Genomic DNA, 10,006 nt, shown 5'->3' with positions numbered 1-10,006 from the left:
TAAAAACAGTATTCGCTTTTTTTTCATAAATCTGAATATCTTTAAAGGTTGAAAGACACCCCAATAAGGAATAAGTATAAGAAATAAATGAGGATAAAGAATAAGTAAAAATAAAAGTAATAATAATAAGGAAAAGTAAGGAATAATAATAAGTGGACTTGGGCAGCATTTTCCAAGTCTATCATTTTGTTAACTCGTATCTTAAGTGATGTTTAAAGATATTCTGATGACAGGAGGAGAGACGAAACGTAAAGTCTTTGCCGGGGCAGAACGATAAGGGAACAAGAAATAGACATGGGTAGGTCATACATATCATGCGTGAAACTGATAACAGACAGACACCCAAACTAACAGAGTGGAGACCTAAGAGTTATTCACGTCAGGGCAGAAAAAGGACCAGGTGGAGAGACGAAATTTAGAACCTTCGCCGGAGCAGGATGGTAAGTGAACAAGGAATGGACTTACGCAGGTCATGTCACGCGTGGAACTGATAAAATAAAGATAGCCAAAGTAACAGAGTGGGGACCTAAGAATTACTGAGGTCAGGGCAGAAAGAGGACCAGGTGGAGAGACGAAATTCAAAGCCTTTGCCGGAGCAGAATAAAAAAGGAACAAGAAATGGATTTGGACAGGTTATATCATGCGTGGAACTGATAGCGGACGGACAGCCAAAGTAACACAGTGGCAACCTAAGAGTTATTTAGGTGAGAGCAGAAAAAGGACCAGGTGGAGACACGAAATTTTAGGATAATATTCTTACACATTTCCGGCGGCCAGGCACACACCTTTGACAAGGCTTTCCTAGGAGTTAGGGGCATTCGCAGAGGTAGTTTAATAACCCTTCTGGTACTTTGATCATTCTTCTGTGCCATGAACCTACAAAAACACGCATTAGAACCCGATTGATGCTCTTTTTAGCCTTTGGAAATAGTTGATATGAGAGGTGGAAGCATCTGAGAATACCGATCTTAGAGACTTCGCCGGAGCAGGATGGAGTGCACTAACATCAGACGACAGATAGACAGACAGAGTAACAGAGTGGCGACCTGAGAGTTACTGAGGTGAGGGCAAAGAGAGAACCAGTTGGAGAGAAGGAGTCTTTGCTAGAACAGGACGAATAATAGGAATAAGGACAGCCAAAGTAACAAAGTGGCGACCTAAGAGTTATTGAAGTCAGGGCAGAAAGGGCACCAGGTGGAGAGAATGAATTTAGAGTATTTGCTAGAGTAGGACGAAACAGGAACAAGAAATTGACATAGGCAGACTGTATATCATCCGTGGAACAACATAAGGACAGCCAAAGTAATAGAGTGACGACCTGAGAATTACTGAGGTCAGGGCAGAAAGAGAACCAGTTGGAGAGAAGGATTTTAGAGTCTTCGCCGGAACAGGACGAAACAGGAACAAGAAATAGACATAGGCAGACTGTATATCATCCGTGGAACAACATAAGGACAGCCAAAGTAACAGAGTGGCGATCTAAGAATTATCAAACATAAGGACAGCCAAAGTAACAGAGTGGCGATCTAAGAATTATTGAAGTCAGGGGAGAATGAGGACCAGGTGGAAAGGCGGAATTTAGGGCCTTTACCGGGGCAGGACGGAGTGCACTAACATCAAACGGAGGACCAAGTGGAGAGGTGAACTTAGAGCCTTTGAAGGAGCACGAACATCAGAGAGAGGAGTAAAGAGACCAAATGAGAGTAAGTCGTTTAATATAGCACCATCTTTTTTTATTTTCTTCTCTCTCTCTCTCTCTTTTTTGGTTAGTGAAGAAAATAAACTTAATAATCTCTTTCTTTACTACACTTTTTATTTTCTTATTTACATTTCGACTTCGTTCAATATCTTAACTTTTCTCCCTTACTTTTTTAGACCGTTTTTCCATACTTTCTTTTTTGATCTTTCTCTTTCTTTGGTTAGTGAAAAAAATAACCTTGATAAACTTTTCCTCCACTCTTTGCTTTCTGATTTACTTTTCGTCTTCGTTCAATATCTTATCTTTTTTCTCTTACTTTTTTAGACCGTTTTTGTATACCATCTTTTTTCTATCTTTCTCTTTCTTTGGTTACTGAAGAAAATGAACTTGATAATATATACCTCCTTCACTCTTTGTTTTCTTATATTAATTTTGTCTTCGTTCAGTATCTTAATTTCTCTCTTATATACTTTCTTAGATCGCTTTTCCATACCATCTTTTCTTTCTTTCCTTACTTTAAAAAAATGGAAAATATAAAACGTCAAAGAAAAATGGTGAATAAAAGGGACAAAAAATATATATAAAAAGCCAAAAGAAATAGTGAACAGAAAAGAGAGAGAGAAAGAATGACAGACAGACAGACAGTGACAACAACAGCTTCCTTCCCTCCCTCCCGCCCACCAAAAAAAAAAGAATAATAACAACGAAAAGAAAAGAAAAAAAAGAAATGCGTGAAAAAAATTGAGAAAAAATGGAAATGTTTGAGTCCTGTTGCGGATTATTTGTTGTCGAGAGAGAGAGAGAGAGAGAGAGAGAGAGAGAGAGAGATGGGGAGGGGGGAAAGCTCATACGAATATCTGTCTTCTGTTACGCCCCCCTCTCTCTCTCTCTCTCTCTCTCTCTCATTATGTTTACCTGTGAGAGGAAGAAAAAAAAGCAAATAGGAAAAAAGGAAAAAATAAATAAAAGATAAAAAAACACTATTTTTTTTCCTTTTCTCTTTTTTTCTTTTTTTATAAGGATGGTCGTGGTGGTGGTGGTGGTGATGTGTGTGTGTGTGTGTGTGTGTGTGTGTGTGTGTGTGTGTGTGTGTGCTTCGGATCTTTTTAATTTCTTTAAGTGCATACACACACACACACACACACACACACACACACACACACACACACACACACACACACACACATACACACACACACACGAGGTAAGGAAATAAAAGAAAAACGATGAACAATAATTTTGATTACTTTTTGCTCTCTCTCTCTCTCTCTCTCTCTCTCTATCTACATCTAACTAACTATCTCGTACACACACACACACACACACACACACACACACACACACACACACACACACACACACACACATACATACCCCCCCCACACACACACACTGACCTCCAAACATCAAACAAATGAATTAAAAGAACAAACAGAATCAGGTGAGAGCAAATTCGGTGCACGAAAAAGAGGCAACGAGGTCAAAAAAATCGAGTTCAACCAGGTAACCCAATTAGGCAAAGAGCACCAGGTAAGGTAAGGTAAGGTAGGAAAGGCAGGTAGGCAGGTATGTAGGGGGGTAGGTTAGGGTAGGGTAGGGTAGGTTAGGTTAGGTTAGGTTAAGATAGGTAAGGTAAGGTAAGGTAAGGTTAGGTTAGGTTAGGTTAAGACAGGTAAGGTAAGGTAAGGTAAGGTTAGGTTAGGTTAGGTTAGGTTAAGATGGGTAAGGTAAAGTAAGGTAAGGTAAGATAAGGTTAGGTTAGATTAGGTTAGGTTAGGTTAGGGTAAGGTAAGATGAGGTAAGGTTAGGTTAGGTTAGGTTAGGTTAGGTTAGGAATGAATGATAGGTTAGGTTAAGTTAAGTAAGGTAATGTAAGGTAAGGTAAGATAGGTAGGTAGGTAGGTAGGTAGTTAATTAGTTAGTTAGGTAGTATAAAGGTAAGGTATGGTAAGGTAAGGTAAATTAAGGTAAGGTTAGGTAAGGTAGGTAGGTAGTTAATTAGTTAGGTAGTTAGGGAGGTAAGGTAAGGTAAGGTGAGGTAAAGTAAGGTAAGGTAAGGTATGGTAAGGTAAGTAGGTAGGCAGGTAATTAGTTAGGTAGGTAAGATAAGGTAAGGTAAGGTAAGGTAAGGTAAGTAGATAGGTAGGTCGGTAGTTAGGTGGGTAGGAACAAAAATATCTGACCCCCCTTTTTTGTAGATATTTTTTACTTACAATCAATAAATAAAATCAAGTGATTGCAAAAAAGGGGTTAGATATTATTGTTATAACTTTATTTCATTTATTGGTTGTTCAAATACAAGGAATGAATATGTGATTGACTGAATGACTGACTAACTTATTGACTGACTAACTGCCTAACTGACTTACCAACTGGCTGACTTACTGATTGACTGGATGATTGAATGACTGAATGAATGGCTGACTGACTGACTGACTTACTAACTGACTGAATATATGGCTCACTGACTGACTGACCGACTGAATGACTTACAACCTGACTGACTGACTGACTTACTAACTGACTGAATATATGGCTCACTGACTGACTGACCGACTGAATGACTTACAACCTGACTGACTGACTGACTTACTAACTGACTGAATATATGGCTCACTGACTGACTGACCAACTGAATGACTTACAACCTGACTGACTGACTGACTGAATGAATGAATGAGTGAGAGAATGACTGACTGACTGACTGACTAACAGAAGGAATGAGTGATTGAATGGCTGACTGACTGACTAACTTACTGACTGACTAACTGACTAACTGACTGACTGAGTAACTGAATGAATGAATGAATGAGTGAAAAAAAATGAATAGCTGACTGACTAACTATTTGACTGACTAACTGGTTGACTGGTTGACTGAGTAAGGGCTGGATTGATTGAAGGGTAGAAGGAGGGCCATACTAATATATTCATTTATGCATTAATCTATCTATCTCTCGCCAAAGCTTTTAAAAATGGTACTATATATATTCCGAGGAAGAGAAGGGGGTTGTATGAGGAACGGGACACGAGTCTAGAGAGTAAGTACACCATCATCATCATCATCACCACCATCATCATCATCATCACCATCATCATCATCATTATCACTATCATCATCTTTATCACCATCTTCAATATCGTCACTCCCACCACCACCACCATCACTATCAATAATATCTTTGTCTGTCTGTATGTTTGTCTGTCTGTCTGTCTATCTGTCGGTCGGTCGGTCGATGTCTGGGTCCATTCAGCTATATAAATCCAGTCTTTTTTTTTTTGGGGGGGGGGAACTTGTCCTTTTTTGTCCTTTTAACTATATGTATGTATGTATATGTGTGTTTATGTATGTATGTCTCATTATATATATACGTCTCTGTCTGTCTGTCCATCTACGTCTGTCTGTCTGTCTGTCAATCTGCCTGTCTCACTATCTACCTTGAACTACCTATGTATATGGCTGTCTGTTGCTCAGTTGCCTGCATGAGCATTTCCCTTTCTGTCTGTCTGTCTGTCTGTTTGTCTATCTGTCTGTCTGTCTGTCTGTCTCCCCTTGGAACGTGCCGTCTGCGGGATTTCACTTGTCTGTCTCTAAATTATTACCCCTTCTGATCCTCGCTACCCTTCCATGACCCGCCTCTGTCCATCATCCGGGCCTGACATGCACAAGATAAAAGAGTCTGGCCGAGTCTTTGGTGGAAGGGAAGGGAAGGGTTGAAATGGCAAAAGAAAGGGGAGAGATGAGGAAAGAGGGGATGGAGGGAAAAGAATATAGGGAAGGATAGATGGGATGGAGGAAGGTGGTTGGTGGGAAGGGAAAGGGTTAATAAGAGGTAAAGGAAGGGGAGGATTGAGGGAAGAGGGAGGGGTGGGAATAGGGTTAGGTAAGGGAAGGATGGAAGGGAGGATAGAATGAAGGGAGGGAGAAGGAGGGAGGAAGAGGGTGGCATGTAGGAAGGAAGGATGGTAATGATGGGAATGGAAAGAAAAAGAAAAAAGGGTAAAGGAAAGAAGGGAGGGAGAAAAGGAATAAAGGAAGGAAGGAAGGAAGGAAGAAATAAAGGAGATAAATATAAATGGAAATGAAACGAATGGATGAAAAGAAGGAGGAGTGAGAAAATAAAATAATGAAGAAGAGAAAAGGAAGAAAAGAACAAGAATAATAACAAGAAGAAAAACGAAAAAGAAAAAGGAAAAGAAGAAAATATGAAAAAGAAAAAGATGAAAAAAGAGAAGACAACGAAGAGGAAGAAAGAAACATACACATAAATTAGTCGTTGGTTCTATTTCTGTTCTTCCCATTCTTTGAGGGGAAGGGAGGAAGAGAGAGGAAGGGAGAGAGAGAGAGAGAGGAGGAAAGTGAGAGTGCCTGAGGGGAAGGGAGAGGGGAGAGAAAGGGGGGGAGGGAGGAGGGAGAGATTAAAGGCACACTCACATGTCTATTTGCACGAACACACACACACACACACACACACACACACACACACACACACACACACAGAGAGAGAGAGAGAGAGAGAGAGAGAGAGAGAGAGAGAGAGAGAGAGAGAGAGAGAGAGAGAGAGAGAGAGAGAGAGAGAGAGAGAGAGAGAGAGAGAGAGAGAGAGAGAGAGATCCTTCCTTTTATGCCCCAATACCCAAGGGAAAGAGGAGGAGAAAGAGAAGAAGATGAAGAAGAAGAAGAAGAAGAAGAAGAAGAAGAAGAAGAAGAAGAAGAAGAAGAAGAAGAAGAAGAAGAAAAATATAATACCAAAACACAGATAACAAAAGGAACCAAAAATAAAAAATAAAAACATGAAAAGGCAAACGAAAGGAAGACGAAGTACAAGAAGAAAAAATATATATATCCAAAGATGAGGAAGAGGAGGAGGAGGAGGAGGAGGAGGAGGAGGAAAAATAAGAAAAAGGAGACAGACCCAGGAAGCACTCACCACCACCTTCACCACCACCACCACCCATGACCACCACCACCACCACCCATGACCACCACCACCACCACCACCACAAAAACGAAGACGAGAAGGGAAACGAGACATCCGAACAAGAGAGAGAGAGAGAGAGAGAGAGAGAGAGAGAGAGAGAGAGAGAGAGAGAAATGTATATATGAAAAAGACAAGGAAAAAAAGGGAGAATATTTGGGTACCGACATTTTTTACTTTTTTTTTGAGTGGGGAAAATAAAAAAGGAAAAAGAAGAGAAAAAAATAGGGTGAGAAAGGGAAAATATAGACGCCAATAGAGTAGTAGTAATAATAATAATAATAATAATAATAATAATAATAATAATAATAATAATAATAATAATAATAATAATAATAATAATAATAATAATAATAATAATAATAATAATATGTGTAGAAAGCAAGAGAGAGCGATGAGTAATTCGTGACCTTAGTAATAAATAAATAAATAAATAATATAAATAATTGCATCAGACAAAAAGTAATTACATCAACAACCTAAAAATAAAATTATGTAATGTCACGCTCTCGGTTTGACATGTTTTTCATTACTACTGAAATTCCTCAAAATATAACAATAATAATAATAATGGGAACTACCACCACCACCACCACCACCACCACTACCACCACCACCACCAACAACAACAACAACAACAACAACAACAACAACAACAACAAGACTCCACTTCTATAACCCTATGAATTAGCGTTACTTTTTCCTTCCTTCTTTCATCCTTTCCTACTTTCTTGTTTCATATTTCTTTTTTTTCATACTTTCCTTCCTTTCTACCTTCCTTCCTTCCTTTACCCATCCCTGTTCCTACCCTTCCCTCTTTCCTCATTCCTTCCACTCCCTTCACGATTCATCAAACCTCATCCACCCATCTATTCTTCCACCTCTCACAAGTTCTTCCACTCATTCCATTCATCCACCGTCATATCTATCCCCTCATCCATCCCACACATGACTTCGTCCACCCACCCATCCCTCCACATAAGATAGACACCCATTCCTCCACCCCTTATAAGATTTCATCCACCTGTTCATTCCACCACCCTGAGACATCCACTCATCCATCTACCTTTCACAAAATCTCCTCCACTTATCCATTTCTCCACCTTAAGAGACAGTCACCCACAAGATTTCGTCCACCCTGATCCTAGCTGAAACCCATCCACCTATTCACCCCGTACAAGATTCCTTCCACTCATCACTCCACCAGTAGCGGGCTTTTTTCACATTTGTTTCCTTTTTTTATGCCCTTGAACTGACTCCTCTGCTGAAAAAAAAAAAAAAAAAAAAACTCCACCCCTCACGATATAACACACTAACCCACATCCATACCGTTCACCCAAACCCTTAGTCCACCCAAAGATCCATCCACTCATCCGCTTACGGCAAGATTTTTTGGTCCACCCTGAGATATAATACTGAAAAATATCCACTCAGGCAAAATTACACTGTTCCACATAATACAGGAGAAAAAAAAAATAATTACTCAACCACTCAAATATCCGTGACTAAACTTTATAAGCCCCGACAGAAAATGATAATGATGAAAAAGATGATGATAATAATAATAATAATAATAATAATGATTAGTGTAAACAAGATTTCAATAAAAGTAAGTGAATATATAAAATAGAGGAAGTAAATATAAAAGCAATTACCAGGAAACGCACATTTATTAACCTAACCTATAATGTCATACAGGGAAAAATAAGTAAAGGAAAAATAAATAGATAGATAAATGAATAAATAGAAATAGAAGCATGAAAATAAAACACAAAATAACAATGAAAAATAAAAGACAAGTGATTTAGCCTCCAATTTAGAACTACTGACAGACGGAACGGTCGTTTTATGGAAGGAAGGAAGGAAGGAAGGAAAAAGGAAGGAAGGAAGGAAGGTAGAAAGGAAGATAAAATGAAGGGAAACTATGATAAAAGAAATATTGAACAAGGAAGCAGGAAAGGATGAAGGAAGGAAGAAAAAATAAAGCTAAATCGTAGGGTTAAAGAGCAGTGATGAGTTAAGAGGAACCGTTCGATAATTAAGGACAGGTAAGGTAAAGGTAAAGTTCGGGGCATATGCTATAGCTGCGCGTGACCTCAGTGCTCATCTCCATACCATTGACCCATTGAATAAGGATACGGAAGCAGGATAGTTAGAACATGTCTGAAATCCAACACACACACACACACACACACACACACACGGAAGGGCTTTGAACAGCACTTGAATCGTCGCAAATGAAGATAATAAACAAGTGAATGAAGATGAATATGATTAGTATGCAAATGAATATACAAATACACACACATACACACACACACCTAATACCCTCCCCCCCCCCCCCCTCATACACACATACCCTTCCCATATACACAGAAACACAGCCTCCCTCCCTCTCCCTTCTTCCCCATCCCCTCTTCCCCCCTTACATACCTTTTCCCCTATAACACCATCCCATTTCCCCATCCCCATCCTAACACGCCCCCTCACCCCACCCCTACTCCCACCTATACCCACTTCCACACCCCATTTCCCCATTTCTCCCCATTCCCAGACATATCATACCTCCTATACCTCCACTTACCCATTCCCCTTTCCCTCCATTCCCATAACATACCCTAACATACCCCTTACACACGCCTCCCCCCCCCCCAACCCATACCTCTCCATTTCCCCTCCTACACCCCCTCCCATACTTCCCTATTTCCCTTTTCCCCCATCCCCCAAACATCCCATACTTTCCCAATCTAGCATGCCCCATACCACCCCTAGACACCCTCTTTCCCCTTCCCCCCCAAAACCATACCCACATAACCTAACATACCCCCTACCCCCCACAGTCACCCACGCCTCCTTCCCCCCCTCCCACGCCTGCCCCCACGCCACCCCTTACCGCAGGAGCTCACAGACGGGCCGGGACACGCGCGCGGATGTGAGCGGGCGCGGGGAAGGCGAGGTGGCGTGCGCTGTGCTACCGCCACGCCCACAAGATCACCACTGCCGCCCCACGCCACCCTGAGGCCTCGCCAGGGAGTGTGAGGCTGCCAGAGGTGGGCTGCTCGACACATATCCTACCAGGAGTGTGGGGCGGGGGGCGTAAGGGGCGTAGGGGATAGGAGTCCTGCGCGGTGCTGGTTCTCTCTCTCTCTCTCTCTCTCTCTCTCTGACGGACGGCAGGAAGGTAGATTCGCGTCTTTCAGGGAATATGAATAGGAAGATGGAGTGAAATGATGAGAGGGAAGGAGAGGGGAGGGGAAGGGAGGGAGAGAGAGTGAATAGGGAAGGAGAGAGGGAGAGGAGGGAAGCGAGAGAGGCAGAGGAGGTAGGGAAG

At 41.2% G+C, this 10,006-nt stretch overlaps 1 protein-coding gene across 1 annotated transcript in view; it reads right to left on the bottom strand.

The window, feature by feature from the left end:
• The window catches only part of LOC127010304 (uncharacterized), a 90,210-nt gene extending 80,508 nt beyond the window's left edge, over positions 1-9,702 (bottom strand). The window contains exon 1 of the mRNA XM_050884168.1: positions 9,569-9,702. The gene's annotated coding sequence lies outside the window, so the exon portion shown is untranslated. The remainder of the gene's footprint in view (positions 1-9,568) is intronic.
• Between the last annotated feature and the right edge of the window lie 304 nt (positions 9,703-10,006).

The sequence above is a fragment of the Eriocheir sinensis genome, chromosome 43, assembly GCF_024679095.1.
Source record: "Eriocheir sinensis breed Jianghai 21 chromosome 43, ASM2467909v1, whole genome shotgun sequence".
Taxonomy (NCBI): domain Eukaryota; kingdom Metazoa; phylum Arthropoda; class Malacostraca; order Decapoda; family Varunidae; genus Eriocheir; species Eriocheir sinensis.
The sequence above is the reverse complement of the archived record's forward strand: the minus strand, read 5'-3'. Positions and strand labels throughout refer to the sequence as shown.